Source organism: Schistocerca cancellata, chromosome 5, assembly GCF_023864275.1.
Source record: "Schistocerca cancellata isolate TAMUIC-IGC-003103 chromosome 5, iqSchCanc2.1, whole genome shotgun sequence".
NCBI classification, from domain to species: Eukaryota; Metazoa; Arthropoda; class Insecta; order Orthoptera; family Acrididae; genus Schistocerca; species Schistocerca cancellata.
The window spans coordinates 497,147,566-497,166,790 of NC_064630.1; positions in this window are offsets into that span (position 1 = coordinate 497,147,566).

A 19,225-nucleotide genomic window follows, 5' to 3' on the forward strand; every position below is an offset into this window, starting at 1 on the left:
TGACAAGTTGGGGGATGTTAACGTTACTATTACACCACATAAGAGTTTAAATGTGGTCCAGGGTGTTATTTTCCATAGGGACCTCCTTTTGCAGTCTGATGACGAGCTGCGCGCCAACTTAGAACGTAGAGGTGTTCATTTCGTCCGGCGCGTTCACCGGGGTCCGAGGGACAATCAGGTTGCTACCGGTGCCTTCATCTTGGCCTTCGAGGGTGATACGTTACCGGAAAAGGTCAAGGTGATGGTCTACCGATGTGATGTCAAGCCCTATATCCCTCCCCCGATGCGGTGCTCCAAGTGCTGGAAGTTCGGCCATATGTCTTCCCGCTGCACTTCCAGCCTCACATGTCGAGATTGTGGACGCCCATCTCATCCCGATACTCCACGTGCCCCGCCTCCCATCTGCGTCAACTGCGGGGAGCACCATTCACCTTGCTCGCCAGATTGCAGAATACTCCAGAAAGAGCGCAAAATCATGTAATATAAGACCCTGGACCGACTGACTTATACTGAGGCCAAAAGGAAATACAACCGATTACATCCAGTGAGAATGACATCTTCCTACGCCGCTGCTACAACACCTGTGCTCGCCCCATCAGTTTCACGAATTCCAGCCGGATCGACGAGTCGTACAACTCCTCCTGCCCCCTTGCCAGTGGGGGGCTCTACCCACCGGGTTGCTCCTGTGCCACCTACCTCAGGAGCAACACCATCTCCCCTTCGGGGACGTCGGTCCCCGCTTCTAAGCCGGAGAAGTGTCCAACTTCTTCGGCTTCTCACGCTCGCAAGGGGTCCCTTGGGTCCCTCCCTTCCCAGGTTTCCACCAAGGAGAAGGCTGACCACCGACAGTGGAGTAAGTGCCCACAATCAGCTGGTCGAAGGGCTTCACGATCCTCCTCAGTCCCGGAGACTGAATCGGTGAAGCCCTCCCAGCCAGTTAAACCCAAGGAGCAGCGTGAGAAATCCAAGAAGAAGAGCTCTAAGCCCAAGGAACTCGCGGTGGCAGCCATCCCACCGCAACCTTCCAGCTCTGCATCTGAGGACGAGGTGGAGATTCTGGCGTCCGCTGAGGGCCTCGATCTCGCCGGTCCCTCAGACGGCATGAATAGCACTAGCACAGGTGCTCAATCGGAGGCAGCAGGTAACCCAGCGGCGTAATCTGCCTTCCCAGTCCCGTCACGCCTTTCTCAGCCATGGACAAAACCATCCTCCAGTGGAACTGCAGCGGTTTCTTCCACCATCTAGCTGAGCTCCGCCAACTTATCAGCCTTCACCCTTTCCTCTGCATTGCTCTGCAGGAAACTTGGTTTCCAGCAATGCGCACCCCCGCCCTCCATGGCTACCGGGGTTATTATAAGAACCGAGCAGCTTATGAAAGGGTGTCTGGTGGCGTCTGCATCTATGTCCTTAAATCTCTTCACAGCGAGTCGGTCTCTCTACAAACAGCTTTAGAGGCTGTCGCTGTTAGGGTGTGGACGCCGCAGGCTATTACCGTCTGCAGTCTTTACCTTCCACTGGAGGGTGATGTCCGCGCAGCATGTCCTGGCTGCGCTGATAGCCCAATTGCCGCCACCTTTCTTGTTACTGGGCGACTTCAACGCCCATAACCCTCTGTGGGGTGGGTCAGTGGCAACAGGTCGAGGCGCCACAGTTGAGCATTTATTGTCGCAGCTCGATCTCTCGATTTTGAACGATGGTGCCTTCACACACTTCAGTGTGGCGCATGGCACATACTCCACCATTGACCTTTCAATCTGTAGCCCTAGCCTCTTACCGTCTGTCCAATGGAGTGTGCATGACGACCTGTGTGGTAGTGACCACTTTCCGAATTTTCTGTCACTTCCACAGCGTCACTCTTCTGGGCGCCCTAGCAGATGGGCTATGAATAAGGCTGACTGGGACTTGTTCTCCTCGACTGCCACTATTGAGCCTCTCTCAAATGATGACATTGATGCGGTGGTTACATCGGTCACCACCGGCATCGTTACTGCCGCCGAATCTGCCATTACCCGTTCCTCTGGGTCCCCTCGGCGGTGGACTGTGCCTTGGTGGTCGCCTGAGATCGCTGCAGCGATTAAAGATCGCCGGCGGGCGCTACAGAGTCACAAGCGACATCCCTGCATTGAACACCTCATCACCTTCAAACGGCTGCATGCGCGGGCCCACCTCCTTATCCGCCAAGGCAAGAGGGAGTGCTGGGAGCGGTATGTGTCCACCATTGGCCTCCGTGTCACTCCATCGCAGGTCTGGGCCAAGATTCGATGCGTCTACGGCTATCGGACCCCTGCCAGCGTCTCTGCGATCTCACTGAATGGAGCAGTTTGTATTGACTCCGACGTCATTGCAAACCGCTTAGCAGAGCATTTTGCTATGAGTTCCACTTCTGCGAATTACCCCCAGGCCTTCCGCTCCATTAAAGAGCGGATGGAACGTCGGAGTCTTTCTTTTCGCACCCACACTTCTGAATCCTACAATGCTCCATTCAGTGAGTGGGAATTTCACAGTGCCCTTGCCGCTTGCCCTGATACCGCTCCCGGGCCCGATCGTATCCACTGTCAGATGCTGAAACACCTTTCAGTGGACTGCAAGCGACGCCTCCTCGACCTTTACAACCGTCTCTGGGTCGAGGGTGAGTTTCCGTCGCAATGGCGGGACAGCATTGTCATACCTGTTTTGAAACCAGGCAAGAGCCCTTTGGAGGTGGACTGCTACCGCCCCATTAGCCTCACCAACGTTCTTTGTAAGCTTCTCGAACGGATGGTGAGCCGGCGCTTGAATTGGGTACTGGAGTCTCGGGGCCTTATGGCTCCGTCTCAGGGTGGTTCCGGAAATGCCGCTCCGCCGCCGACCATATGGTGAGCCTGGAGTCGGCCATCCGTACTGCCTTTGCCCGCCGTCAGCACCTGGTCGCTGTCTTTTTCGACATGCGGAAGGCGTACGATACGACATGGCGTCATCACATCCTTTCTATGCTTCACGGATGGGGTCTTCGGGGCCCTCTGTCGATCTTTATCCGCAATTTCCTGTCGTCTCGTACCTTCCGCGTGCAAGTCGCTGCCTCCTATAGTTCCACCCACGTCTAGGAGAACGGTGTGTCACAGGGTTCTGTTTTAAGTGTCTGCCTGTTTTTAATAGCTATTAACAGGCTCGCTGCGGCCGTGGGAAATTCTGTCTCTGCTTCCCTGTATGCTGACGACTTCTGCCTTTATTACAGCTCTACTGGCATTGCAGCTGTTAAACATCAGCTACAGGGTGCTATCCGCAAGGCGCAGTCTTGGGCTGTAGCTCATGGGTTCCAGTTTTCGGCAGCCAAGACCTGCGTTATGCATATCTGCCGGCGACGCACTGTCCACCCGGAGCTGCGGCTTTATCTTGCCGGCGAACTTCTTTCAGTGGTGGAATCACACAGGTTTTTGGGGGTGGTTTTCGATGCCAGGTTGACTTGGCTGCGTCATATCCGGCAGCTTAAACAGGCGTGTTGGCGGCATCTAAACGCTCTGAGATGCTTGAGCCACACCTGCTGGGGAGCCGACCGATTTACCCTGTTGCGGCTCTACCAGGCGTTAATCCAGTCCCGTCTGGAATATGGGAGCCTAGCTTATGGCTCAGCATCCCCCTCTGCGTTGCGGGTGCTGGACCCAATACTACACTGCGGGATCCGACTTGCCACTGGTGCCTTCCGCACTAGCCCTGTGGACAGCATCCTTGTTGAGGCAGGTGTCCCTCCACTGTGGTTACGACGCCAACAATTACTGGCTGCTTATGCTGCCCATGATTTTAGCTTGGCTGGGCATCCAAATTACCATGTCCTGTTCCCGCAGTCTGTCGTCCATCTGCCAGACCGTCGGCTCCGGTCGGGTTGTCCGATCGCCGTACGTGTCGAGGAGCTTCTCTGCGTGCTTGGATTTTTCCCTGTTCCACCTCCGGTCCGGGCACCTCCGCGTACACCCCTGTGGTGTGTTCCTCGCCCTTGTCTTCGGCTCGACTTGGCACAGGGCTCGAAGGACTCAGTCCCTCCAGAGGCCTTCCGCCGCCGCTTTTATTCCATCCTGGCCATGTATCAGGGCTCTCGCATTGTTTACACCGACGGTTCGATGGTTGCTGGTCGTGTCGGGTATGCGCTAACTCTAGGGGACCATTCCGAACAACGGTCCTTGGCGGCTGGCTGCTGCATTTACACTGCTGAGCTGGTCGCCATCTTTCGAGCCCTAGAGTATATCCGCTCCTGCTCAGGCGAGTCCTTCGTTATCTGTAGCGATTCCCTGAGCGGTTTACGAGCTCTCGACCAGTGTTTTCCTCGTTCTCGTCTGGTGATGGCTATCCATGAGTCCCTGCATACTCTTGCGCGTTGCGGCCGCTATGTGGTCTTTGTGTGGACCCCCGGTCATGTCGGTATCCTGGGCAATGAACATGTTGACCGCCTGGCGAAAGAGGCCACGAGACAAACGTCTCTGGATGTTGGCCTCCCAGAGACTGATTTGCGGGCAGTCCTCCGCCGTAAAGGTTTTGCACTTTGGGATGCTGAATGGCGCGATCGGATCACGGCCAATAAACTCCGTGCCATTAAGGAGACGACGACTGTGTGGCGGTCATCCATGCGAGCCAATCGCAGGGACTCAGTCGTCCTTTGTCGGCTCCGCATTGGCCACTCCCGGCTGACACACAGTTATTTACTGCACCGGAAAGACCCTCCTGTATGTCGCTGTGGGGCGGCTTTGGCAGTGGCCCACATTTTGTTGGCCTACCCCCTTTTAGCTGTGATCAGGCAGACATTTGCGCTGCCTGATACACTCCCTGCCCTTTTATCTGATGACCCTGTTATGGCTGACTTACTTTTACGTTTTATTCGGGCAGGGGGTTTTTATTGTTTAATCCGAGTGTTTCTGTTTTATTTTATTTTTTTGTGTTGATTCTGGCATTTGGCCTACGGTTTTAAACTAAGTTTTTAATGTGTTTTCGGTGGTTGGCTTTTCCTTTTTTTTTTGTTCCTATGGTCGGCCACCCACCGTCACACTCCGTGTGATTTTATTTCGTTTTGTCTGGTCCTTGTCTATGTTTCTTTTATTCTGTGTCGTCTGTCTCCTATTCTGTTGAACATTTTTATTCTCTGCAGATATTTTTAGTGTTTTGGAAAAAGGGACCGATGACCTCTGCAGTTTGGTCCCTTTAATCCTTAAACCAACCAACCAACCAACCAACCCTCTCTCGCCCCTCTCTCGCCCCTCTCTCGCCCCTCTCTCGCCCCTCTCTGCCCCCCCTCTCGCCCTCTCTCCCCCTCCCTCCCTCCCCTACCTCTCACCACATCTGATTCACTGACTGTTTCATAAATGGTACTACGCTTGAATGTGTTATCAGGTATTTGTTCTAATATATAATACAAGGATAGCTTTGTGAAATGGCTCTATGCTACGAAAATATCGTTGATAGTGCCCCAAAACTATAGAATTTGCAGGGATTAATAGCACATACTTCTGTGGCTTTATGGCCTGTGGGTAGAAGCCTACAAATTCAAAGGCCTAATTTTCGTTCGTCAGTACGTCCTCGATGTTTTTCCCTCACCAATCGCTCCATTCATCTTTGTCATTCAGTATGCTACTTAAGGCATCTGATAAGTCCATGTTAATGTGTAGGTCAGTCTACAGCTGGCCAGTTAATTCAATTCAGAAATCCGTAGGAGGGAGGGACACACACCACAGACCTATCCAATAGCAGGTCAAATCAGTAAGGTGTTCACACCAACCTTTGGTTTGGCGTTACCTTATCATACGTTTATCTATAATGTCTCTGTTGGATTTTATTTCAACTTTCTCTTTCTTATAATCGTGTACAAGATAATATTCAATATTTAATGTAATTATTGACACATTTTTGAACAAGTACATATTAAATATCAGGTAAAAAGATTGACATTGCAGTAAATGTAAAACGCAGCCAACCAACATTCGAGAACAATCATTTTACTCCCATATAACTTGTGGTGTCACCGCCAGACACCACACTTGCTAGGTGGTAGCTTTTAAATCGGCCGCGGTCCGCTAGTATACGACGGACCCGCGTGTCGCCACTGTCAGTAATTGAAGACCGAGCGCTACCACACGGCAGGTCTAGAGAGACGAACTAGCACTCGCCCCAGTTGTACAGCCGACGTTGCTAGCCATGGTTCACTGAGAATTACGCTCTCATTTGCCGACACGATAGTTAGCATAGCCTTGAGCTACATTTGCTACGACCTAGCAATGCGCCATTACCAGTATAGATATTGATATTCTATTAATGTATTATCAAGAGCGATGTTCTACAAATGTGGATTAAAGTTAAGTATTCCAGAAGCTACGTACTTTTCTTTATAGCATTCATTACGTATCCAGTGTCAGACCTCACGCGCGCCTGCGTGAGCTTTGCGTGCATTTCGGCCTCCTCTAACTACAAGGTGTTGGCACTTCTGCCAACACTTCATAACTAACACTTACGCACAGCAAAAATTTGCACCAGTTGCTTGAAATAATTTGTGCATTACGAATTTATCCTATTTCAGCAAAATAATCCTTTAAAGAAAAAGTCAGTGTGACAGCAACAAACGAGGATGAACAGAGTATACATCACAAGTGTTAAGATGGTATTGTATGCAGAGATATTCTGTGTACGTTCATTGACCAGTAATGGCAGTCGTTTACGGGAAAAATCCAATAAAATTTAGAAGTGAGTACACACTAAGTTTAACGTTGAATAACAAGTAGGCTGTTTTTGTTCTAATGACTTCGTTTATTTCGAACTAGATTTCGGCTTATTGGGCCATGTTTCCTGAAGATTGCCCAAATAAGCCAAAAACTAGTTTCATATAAACAAAACTCAAAAGAACAAGAAGAGTGTATTTATTATTCAACCTTAAATATGGAACTGTTCTACCAAGACGTCACGAAAAAAATCCATAATTAAGATTAAATGGTATGTGTTTTGTTGTTCTCTGGAGGGACTATCGTTCAACCACTACGCTTATAACTTGTTTCCGTAAAAGTAGTTTTCTGTAAATTGGTTCGAAGTCACTTAAGAATTTATGCGATTTATACTTTATGTTACCAATTTTTTTTAATATTCGTTGTTCCTTAGGAAAACTAAAATATTAATCACATGTGATCATTCGCCATATCTTCTGTTTTAGTTGTGCCGCTTGCTCTCCTCAGTAGTTGATGGTAAATTTGGCGGTTTGGAAACCTGCAATAAACAGAGGGAAAGACACACTGTAGTACAAAAATCGTATCTGCGGATTAGCACGGCTCTGAAAGTCTAAATATTTGCTTTCGCAAAAGACAGTACGTAACGACGTAGAGGGATATTAGTGTACCTAAAAAATGACACACGGAAATATCATGGACGTTTCGGATGTATGGGAACTGTCACATACGTCATATATGACGTTTTCTGATAAGAAAAGAGTCTTCAGCTTTAAATATTTTATACACAGCTTAATTTTGTTTATATGCCGTAAAATGTCGTTTGTGGGAATCAAATCTCACGTACGGATTTCCAGGGTATATCCAGACAACACTGTCGATGCTCATCTACACTGTTATGCTGGTGCAATAGGTATACAACGTTCGATCTCATCGGTTGTGGACGAATATCTTCATCGCACATTATTTCAGAACTTGGAGGCCCAGTTAAAATTCCTGGCCATCATGTCACAAGGTACGAGATAGCTTCACATAATATATTGACCATGAGTCTTCTCCTTAGATTCTAGTGTAGTAAGAATAATGTTCTGAGAAGAATTACATTCATTTCAAACATTTTATAATAGGTAAAGGACATAGGCATTAAATGCATGTTTCGTCGCGGCATGAAATGTGTTTTTGTTGGGACAGTCACAATTCATAGCGTTGTAATATGTACCCCACCAGGTAGAAAAAGCTGATAACACACTTTAAACCCTGTCCGTTACAGAGGATTAACTTTTGTTCTGCAGATGGGCTCGTATTATGTCATATTTATGTCTTTTGGGTTCAATATTTTGGTTTACTTCCAACATATATGAAGTGTCGTATGCTTTAATTACTGTTATTTTGTAAAACTTAATGGCTCTAAGTTACTTGATCTAAAATGTCTCTCAGTTGTTCCCCCAACGTAAGGAGCTATCACACTGAAATATTACATAGGACGCATACAACTATTAAGGAGTTTTTCACTACCGCAACCAGGTACTTAAGCAATGTCAGATTAAAAACATTGCTGATTTCTGTCCCGTACACGTGCTTACGCTGAAACAAGCTCTATCTAGTGCTTGTGAGTGTTCTTCTAAAGTCGTATTATCATAGCATAAGTAAGATGGGTCGGCAATGACCGGTCGGCTATGACCAACTGCAACTCGTATCGTCTCTGAGTCAGAAGTAAAGACAATCATAGTGAACGCGCCCACCATCAGTTTCACTGGGGTGAGAGTGTTGCTCGGCATGGTGCCTCCATAATTACTGACTCTCAGCGGTGCGATGCTGGTGCTAGGATGATGATGTTGTTGCCCAAAAATGTTTTGTGTTACTTGGTAAGAAAGGCTTTCACAACAGTCCACTTCGCAAGTAGTCACTATTTATACCTAGAGTGCTCTTAGAAGACCATTACTTTCAATACGATCGTATTTTAAGACACACACCTGGATCGTTGACTAGAACAGCCTTCAAAGAATTAATAAATCTACACCGCAACAGTTTCGACTAGTTCGCTGACAGCTTAGAAAATTTTACTACACGTACGAACATCGTACCAGTATCAGCTGAAACAGAGGACAGATCACTAATAAATGCACTAATTGCTGTTCGAAATACAAAATTGACTTCGCTAAAATTGACATTCGGAAACGCGTAAGCCGCAGAAGTCGCAAACGTGTAGCTTTAAAAATGCATTCCACAGATCACAGGGTTAACGCTGTCCGATGACGGGACTGTGCGCCTAACCGTGTCTGTAGTGATTGGAAATAGGAATCCCCAGACAGCAGATTATTATCCGTCAAACGCAACCAGTCTGCATCAGATTGGCTCATAATACTCCAATTCAAAGGGTTGACAACGGTGTGAGCCTACTTTATTTAACAGTGTATCTCCAGTAGTCGATCAAGCTCTCTTGGCTGCTACGTGACGTGTTTAGTTCCATTCCTTTTACCAAGTAGATGGCTTCTACCGCCTCTGTTTCTCTAACGGAAGTCTAGTGGACCACTTTGAAGGCACTGCGTGAAACAGGTCCGACGAGAAAATTCTTACGTTTTGTTGCTGTTTAGTTCCAACGATCTCTAATTATAATCTCGAATCATTAAATTAGTAGCATTTGCACTAAACATTGTGAACCGTTGGATTGGGGTACCTATGTCACCGTTGACCGAGCACAAATTACCTTAGCTTTTGAAGGCTGCTGATAACGAATCGTAAATAGCATTGTAAATCAGTTATAAACTGACTTTGGACTTTCGTCAATGACGAGAATGCACTGTAACAACTAAAGCTTGAATTGAAATTGACTTGACATTATTTATCTACCGAGAAGGACAAGGAAATTTCGTAACACCATACCATTAATAGCTGCTCAATTTCTCTAAAATGATAAAAATGAGATAAAATACATTCCATTTGCTTACAACATTTCATACCTTAACGGAAATGAAAATAAAGGATAACAGTAGAGCTTTATTCTTTCTACCCAGATTCTTGCGTGCAGAACTATACCTGAGAGGTTGCACTTGGAGAGAAATTGCAACTGTCTCAATTTTCAACAGCCAAGCAGCTAGTGTTAAGTTTGTTTCGTATCACAGTGTGCACAAGTAATTGGGTTTCCATTAATGGGTCAGACTTATAAAAATTGCTGAATATTCTCTCCTACATAATTACATAGAAGAAAGTATCAAAACAGCAATGTGCGTCCTGTGGCTTACCATATGAAGACAGTTTGTCAGAGTATTCGCAATGATAGCAGTGGCCATCTTTGTCGCTAGAAATTAGACGAATTCATCTTCTCTGATATTGCTGATCAGATATTCATTAATTACGTACGCCATAAAATACATTTCGTGCATACGGCATAAGTCAGAGAGGAACTGTTTACTGTGAACAAATAAATACGTGAAGGTCTACAAAATATAGGATCTTAATCTACTTTTGGAGGAAGTACATGCCTTACAATGACTTCTAATATGTTATTAAATGATACACCTAAAAGAGGCTGGAAACAAACAAAAAACAGGTGTTTGTAGTGAAACTTCCCCTTAGGAAAATTAATGAATTACTGTGCTGATAAACCTCTACGTTCTTTAATTTTCAAACAGCTGAGCAGAACTGAACGTACTCAGACATTTCGCTCTTTACCTATTCTGATCATCACTAAAATGACACAACATTTTAGCGCAACGCAATCTGACTTTCAATAATCGCTACAAAAGAATGGCCGTGACTAACAATAACCTATACCTTTCACGAATCACTTACCTCACAAAAATCTTCGTTACTCGAACTACTGCAATGCAGCGAGCGCCAATACTGCCAGCTAAATAAAAGATTCTAACTACTGATGGGCATAGTTAGCAAATGAGATTTTGATAGAGAACAAACAATGTATTTACCTTAAGTGTTCAAAAGTCATAATATATATATATAATCAGTTCATGACATCCAGTCTTACAAAATTACTCTCTGATGGACACACGTCCAGATTATCCGCTCTCAAAACTTCGCCATCTCACTCCCTACATCCACCACTGCTGGCGGCTCACCTCCAACTGTGCAACGCTACGCGCTGTTAACAACCAATAGCCAACTACAATAGCAAATTCCAACAATGCAAACCAGCCACAGACTGCACACAGCACAGTCAGTGATTTTCATATAGAGCGCTACATGGCGTTACCAGCATAAAAACCTAAACAGCCTACTTACAGTAGTATAAAATGTTTTTGATCTTTTTAACACCTCGCCCCAAACGAATTTACGTGGCATGTTACGAAGCAATATGCAAAAACAGAATGAAAAAAGGTCACCATCTTAGTAATGTCTGGTCGTTACCCATTACATAGGTATCACAATGTTTTCATAAAGCAAACTGCTACTCGCTTAGCACTTAGGCAGCCGACACTGTTGTCTAGCACATTCCTCCAGCGTCCTTTTAATAAATTTCATCAATAGATCCCTCGCAGCGAATCGATTTCTTTGCACGGCCAAAACACACACCACGACCCTACTCCGTCATTGTCCTGTTTTGGCCGCAATTCCTTGTAGAAAGAGATGTGTAAATGGAACGATAAACCTTCAGAGCAGTATCGGTGAAATCCCCCTCCACTCCTTTCACAGGGCGACCTATTGTACGCCTGACAGCAGTCTGCTGTTTCTGCTACTCCGTCTCGTCGTCACAGCACCGCACGCTATGCGCGGTGAACGATTGCAAAGTCACTACACAGTATATGCAAGAGGATACTTCCAAATAGGGCTGGCTACACGTTGCTACACTGCGTTGATGAGTCGAGTAACGGAAGTGACTGCGATTTTGTGCGTCCTTGTTAAACGTTCTCAGGCTTAAATTGCGGCATGGAATCAGTCTACAAAATAATGATTAGCAAATATCTGTGGTTGAGGTTTAACGCTGGAAATTGTTCGCATTGTAGTTATTTACGTATATATTCTTATAGTTGCGATATAAAAGTTATTGTTTGATTGTATTTAATATCGAATGCGAAACATGATGCAGATAAGGACTCAAACACGTCAGACCCTACCTATTTTGCCGAAGTGGGTGACGTAGAACAGGGGACGGTTGAGAAATTTCACAAGGCAGGGAATATGCCACACCTATATATTTTGTTATTTTATAAATCAATAAGGGCCTGAATGGTACTAAACCGTGGTAGTTGTGCATGCAGCTCACTCGGCAAGTGCAGAAGCCATCAGTTGCCTGTGAGTTAGTACAACGAAATGACATGTTTTAAGAAGTAAGATGCAATGAGTAATTTACTATTAAATGCACGTGCAATAGGAGTCATTTCCATTTGCTTGCACATCCTGAGAAAGAGTATTTAATAGACTGAACCTGATACTTATTTCTAGTAACGTATGTAGGCAATTAATAAATTATGGGGAAAAATGGTCATGTGGCACCACAATAATAAAAATTATTTTTTTTATTATAATTGCAGTTGGCAGTAATATTTTGCTTACTCATTAGTTTAATTGCAAACATGGTAACAACAAAGCAACTCAACACAAACAGATAAGATCATCATTCCACAATTTTCACGGTCCTTGAATCAAAAAGTGTTAAAAATAACAGAAAAGAAACTGAAGGTCAAACAAAATGCGAAGATCAGAACCAACAAAAAATTACAAAGAAAGCATTTCCTCCTAAGACAAAAAAGGCAAAGCTTGTAAATTCCGCATCTGAACCGGAATTAGAATCAGGTGCGGGCTTGACCAACTTGTGTGATGACAGCACACTCGGTGGTATGTACACTGATTGGAAATAAGTTTTTATAGTGTGTGTTGAAATTCAAAATACGGAGAAATTTAATGCATAGAGCGTCCTTCTGGAATTAGAACTATTCATAGTCTTGAAATATGAAAATTCTCATAGTTATTTACATGATATATGTTTATGCAAACTGTGAATTATTAGCTTTCTATTGAGCCATTTCCGCACTAGAGTTGACGCTTTATTTTCATAATTAATAGTGATATGTTTTATTTTCAAATTGTCTGATATGAAGCACTTAGCACGCTAACCAAAGTTATATCGTTAAATAAACTACGTAATGCAGACAATAAAAGATCGGACTGTGCTTTGCTTAACATCAGCTAATGAGTTGTTTTTCCCGTCATGTTCGTGTAGAATGTCGCGTTGCAGAAATTGGGACTGGTGAAGTGTTACACGAAAATTAGTCATCCAAATTTATATTTACTTAATGCTGAATTATGGACACATGGACGAAAATGAATAAACGAAATGAAGGGGATGTTTCTTGTCTTTGAATCTAGCCAAAAAAGTAGCAAGTAATTATACAAATGACTCTCCTGTCGGTTAGCAATTCCTCCCGCCGACCCACTCAACACCACGGTTTTAAATACAGAACCTTGTGACTAACAAATTTATTGCTTTAGGCGTGGTAAGTCTCCCGTCTTCCCCTATTTCTCCCCTCTGATGCTGTAACAATCACTTTGCCCAATTTTTTAGTTATCACAACTCATCAGTAACTTGATATGAGCTGTAAGAAAGTGCAGCTTTTTGTATCAAAAAGATGGGCGATCAAAAAGGTTCAGTTTGAGGCCATTGCTGCAGTGTAGCATCAATCCGATGCTGCTGTATAAGCACCAACATGCAGGCAAGGGATCAATGTGTCATTCGTGTCTTTCCTGTGTGCATACGGTAAATGCGGAAACTTTAACTATGGCGACGTTATTACCACATGCGTCCAAACAGGATCAAGTGCTATTATTCTTTTATTGGCTGCCGAAGGACAACCAACGGTAGAATGCGTATGTGGCATGCGACACGGGGTGCCACTTCTTTATAATGCCCGTCCCTGCTTCGCGGCAGGCGTAATGAAGTAGTTTCGCTAGTGGGAAACACCCAAGCACCAGTTCTATAGTCCTGACCCCTCTTCCATGCGATTATCATGCCTTCGGTCCCCCAAAAATTGCCATGAAAGATTGACTATTCCTGTCGGACGAGAAAGGGAAACAAGCAGTTACTAATTTCCTTAGCCTGTAGGACATTGTGTTTCACCGAACTCGTATCCACAACCTGGTGCCTCGGAGGGGTGATTGCTCAAAGCTGAGGGCGATTTTGCCTGATTGGCATAGAGATTCTGGACTGTACGGCCTTCGAACTGAATCTTTTTGATCACCCCTTGCAAAATCGAAAAAAGGAAATGGGATACAGGGGCGAGGAACGTAAGATTTTGTGTAATTCCTAACGCCAATCTCTGATAACTGCAAGCAAAAAAGTCATGGTTCGCGCGCTACACTAGAATGAAGAAGAGAAAAAGCCTAACATTACTACGGCACTTGCTTCCGATCTTTTCGTAAGTACACACTTACTGTCCGAAGAGCTTTATGACGTTTAACGGTCCTTCGTCTGTGGTAAGGGGCAATCAAATGATAACGAGGTAGGTGTTCGAAAAGTAAGTAAACTGTTTATTACTTCAAAACTAATCGCCATAAATGTTAAAACATTTATCCTACTCTGAAACAAGGTGGTCAGTGGTTTCATGGAAAAACGCCAGCGGTTTCCTACAGAACCATGATTGTACCCAGACGTGCAACTCCTTGTCCGAAGCAGACCGATGGCCACGAGTGTGTCTCGAATGATACGGAAATCCGCTGGGGAGAGATAGGCACTGTGTGGAGAATGTGTCAGGTCTTCCCACCGAAACTTCCATAGCGTACTCGAAACAACCTAACAACTTTGGCAGGATGTGGACCCGTCCTCATCATCAGGCACTCGGAGGACATGATTTCGAACGTCATGCAGAATTTTATCGGTTTGCCCTGCAGTGCCTGGCATACGCCACGACAGCTTTCCAAAGTGTGCTCTTCACCGACGAAGCAACGTTTAACAACACCATTAATGTACATTTACGTAACATACAATACTGAACTGCTGAAATCTTCATTGGCACAACAATAGCCACCACTGTCTGTCATGACGCCCTAACTACGCCATTGCTGAAAATATGTTTTTCAGTCGATGATAAGTAATTTGTGGAAATGCTGAAGTGAAATGTAGAACTATGTTGTGTTAAGTAAAGTATTCGTTTTGTGGATGTCATCTCGCCAGTCATTCTGAATAAAATGTTATTTTTATTTTGGCCGGCCATCGTGGCCGAACGGCTCTAGGCGCTTCAGTCTGGAACGGCGCAACCGCTACGGTCACACGTTCGAATCCTGCCTCGGGCATGGATGTTTGTGATGTCCTTAGGTTGGTTAGGTTTAAGTAGTTCTAAGTTCTAGGGGACTGATGACCTCAGATGTCAAGTCCCATAGTGCTCAGAGCCATTTGAACCATTTTTTTAATTTTTATTTTAACTGCATTCCATATAAGTTTCTATAGACACCCGTTTTAATAGCAGGTGTTCTAGCATTAAGAAGCATTTAAGCGTCTCTGGGCAAGGACAGGTCAGGTTGTCAACAGTGTAGCAGTTCTTTGTTTTCAAATCTACGAATGTTAGTACAATAATTTCTGTCTTTCGTAAATAAGCCTGTTCATCACTATATTAACGAGCGACATTTCCGTTTCTATAGTGTCGTAGTTCATCGATACTGCCAGTGCCGGTGCCTCGAAGATACCTGCCGGCGACGCAAGTGGCGCTTTGAACATCGCCACCAATGAAGAACCTCCACGCCGTCGACCAATGAATACCGCCATGACGGTGTTACAAGCAGCGGGGACGTAAGCAACAGTCCTCTGGTAGATCACCTCTGGTGTAGTTCCCAACTTGTCAACTTTACACCGAGTTGCTGATACCTAACCAGGTCTACCAGAAAATATTCAGAGCACACAGATACACGACCGTGCCGTTCCATTGTTTACAATTACACAAATGAAAAAGGTTTCGTATCACCCCGATTCCCAGAACTCCTGGAGATGGACGTTGGCTGCGGATATTGTATCACAGATACAGTCTCTTTGAGTATTCGGAAATGTCACTAAACACGGCCAAAGAAGCAAACAACCATGCATGAGCAATGCCTGTTAGACGGAAGGGGTCCAACAGTCGATCAGTTCCACTCATTCCACTCATTCCACTAGGAAGGAGGTACACGGCTAATCTTGTCTGTAGTTCAACCATGCCTACACGGACAATACCGCTGAATGATCGCGTTCACTCTGTTACTTCGGCCAGGAAGCGCTCTCGACAAGCGAAGTATCCAGCGATGTTGTTCGGACATGGTGGAGATACAGGGAGCCAGGAACTGTCGATGACATGTCTCACTCAGGTTGCCCAAGGGCTACTACTGTAGTGAATGACCGCTACATACGGATCGGAAGAACCCTGACAGCAACACCAAAATGTTCAATAATACTTTTCGTGCAGCCGCAGAACGTCATGTTACGATTCAAACTGTGCGCAATAGGCTGCATGATGCGCAACTTCACCCCGGACGTCAACGCCGTGGTCCATCTTTGCAAAAATGGTTCAAATGGCTCTGAGCACTATGGGACGTAACATCTGAGGTCCTCAGTCCCCTAGAACGCAGAACTACTTAAACCTCATTAACCTAAGTACATCACACACATCCATGCCTGAGGCAGGATTCGAACCTGCGACCGTAGCGGTCGCGCGGTTCCAAATTGTAATGCCTAGAACCGCTCGGCCACTTCGGCCGGCTCCTTCTTTGCAACCACGACACCATGCAGCGCAGTGCAGATAGGCCCAACAACATGTCGAATGGACCTCTCAGGATTGACATCACATTCTCTTCACCGATGGGTGCCACATATGCCTTCAACCAGACAATCGTCAGAGATTTTTTTGGATGCAACCCGGTCCTGCTGAACGCCTTAGACACACCGTCCAGCGAGTGCAACAAGGTAGATGTTCCTTGCTGTTGGCATTATGTGGGGCCCACGTACGCAACTGGTGCCCATGGAAGGCACCGTAACGGCTGTACGATACGTGAATGCCATTCACCCCTATCGGCAGCACATTGGCGAGGCATTCGTCTTCATGGACGACAATTCGATATCCCATCGGGCACATCTTGTGAATGACTTATTTGTGGACAGACATCGCTCGACTAGAGTGACCAGCATGTTCTCCAGGCATGAACCCTATCGAACATGCCTGGGATTGATCGAAAAGGGCTGTTTATGGACGACGTAACCCACCAACCAGTCTGAGGGATCTATGCCGAATCGCCGTTGAGGAGTGGGACAATCCGGACCAACAGTACCTGGATGAAATTGTGGACAGTATGCCACGACGAATACAGGATGCATCAGTGCAAGAGGACCTGCTACTGGGTATTAGATGTACCGTTGCGTACTGCAATTTGGATCACTATCTCTGAAGCTCTCGATGTATGGTGGTACAACTTGCAATGTGTGGTTTTCATGAGCAATAAAAAAGGACGGAAACGATGTTTACGTTGATCTCTCTTCTAATTTTCTGCACAGGTTCCGGAACTCTCGGAACCGAGGTGATGCAATACTTATTCTAATTTAGGTATCTACGGCTGCCACAAGCTGTCAACAGTGTAGCAGTTCTTTCGCACAAGTTGAGTAAATTATAGATATTTAGAGCGCACTTGTGTCAACTAATCTTAAGCCTACCTGTCCAGATTCCTATGACGACTGATCCTTTAGGCACCTTCGATCCATTTAGCATTAGCAGCGAGAACGTGACGTTTGGCCACTTCGAACATAGCGGTTACCGATTCACTTAATGATAACGGCTTTAAAAAGTAAGCAGCAACGGAGAGGGCGTAAATGGATAACTGCTTGACGATACTGCAGCTGTTCCCGCAAACACCAGGAAAGATACAAACGTATGGAACAGTTTGCAAAGACAGACATAAACTCATAGGAGACATCTGAGCAGCCGTCTTAGATTGTTTGCAGATGATGCTGACATTTACCGTCTTATGAAGTCATCAGATGATCAAAATGACTTGCATAATGATTTACATATGATATCTGTATCTTGCGAAAAGTGGCAATTGACCCTGAATAAACAAAAGTGTGAAGTTGGTCACATGAGTATTAAAAGAAATAAGCTAAATTTCGATTACGCGATAAGTCTCACAAATCTGAGGGCTGTAAATTCAAATAAATACTTAGAGATTACAATTACAAATATCCTAAATGAGAATGATCACATAGATATTGTGGGTAGACCAAACCAAAGACTGCGATTCATTGGCTGAACACTTAGAAGGTGCAATAGGTCTAGCAAAGAGACTGCTTACACTACGTTTGTCCGCCCTATTCTGGAGTACTACTGTGCGGTGTGGGATCCGCATCAGGTGGGACTGACGGATGACATTGAAAAAGTACAAAGAAGGGCAGCTCGCCAAATAGGGGAGATAGTGTCACAGACATGATACGTGAATTGGAGTGGCAATCATTAAAACAAAGGCGTTTTCGTTGCGACTGGATCTTCTCATGAAATTTCAATCACCAATTTTCTCCTCCGATTGCGAAAACATCCTGTTGGCACTCACCTACATATAGAGAAATGTTCATCACGATAAAATAAATCAGGGCTCACACAGAAAATTTAAGTGCTCGTTTTTCCCGCGTGCCGTTCGGGAGTGGAACGGTAGAGACACAGCATGAAGGTGGTTCATTGAACCCACTGCCAGGCATTTTATTGTGAATTGCAAAGTAATCACGTAGATGTAGATGAAGAATGTCTGAGGGGATACCGCAATAACTGGTAATTCAATGTTACTTATAATCCGTCTTGATTGCAGAAATATTTATTCACATGACCGCTTTCGGTTCCTCTAGAATCGTCTTCAGATCCGAAACGACAATAATACTAATTCACTATTCCACAAATGCAAACCTTTTTCATCCTATCCGATCAATACCAAATGTACCAGAACCTACCTGCAATATCGGTTATAGGAGTAACTCGTCCACACACAGCAACCTTCACATGCTGCATCACATTAAATTGGTTGGCAGAATGCACATCATTTATATTAATTGTAAAACTATTACCGACAGGTGGCATCTGGTAACTTTGTTACATATGCACATACAGCATTAAGTAGATTTTTCTAATCTACTTTTATTTCTAAAAATACTCAAAATCTCTAGTTGTCAAGGTTAATATCTGTGCTCGCCAAAATTAAAATACACAATAAAATTATCGTTTTCATACGTTCGAAATGAAAGGACGATTTCTATATCCATGATGCTGGTGTAGACTTGTTTTCCTCCATGGTCTGCTTCCGTGGTTCCCGCGAGCCGTTCAGTCGTCTGATGTCCATCGCCGTGGGTATGAGGGCCTTGCAGGAGGGGCCCGTCAATGACGTTAGGCGCTGCACGCATCTTCCAGCTTATTCACTGTGCACCATCAATCATCCTTCGGTTTGGACTTCTGTACGCAACAGTGATCATTTCAGTAAGTCGTCGTAGATACTAAAATAGGCGTTACGATTGAACTCTTTGCTCGTTGAGGATTAAATCCAAATCTTTCTTTTTATGGGTGTATATTTCAACTTCTTCCAAAATGTTAGGAAACCGTCCCCTATGA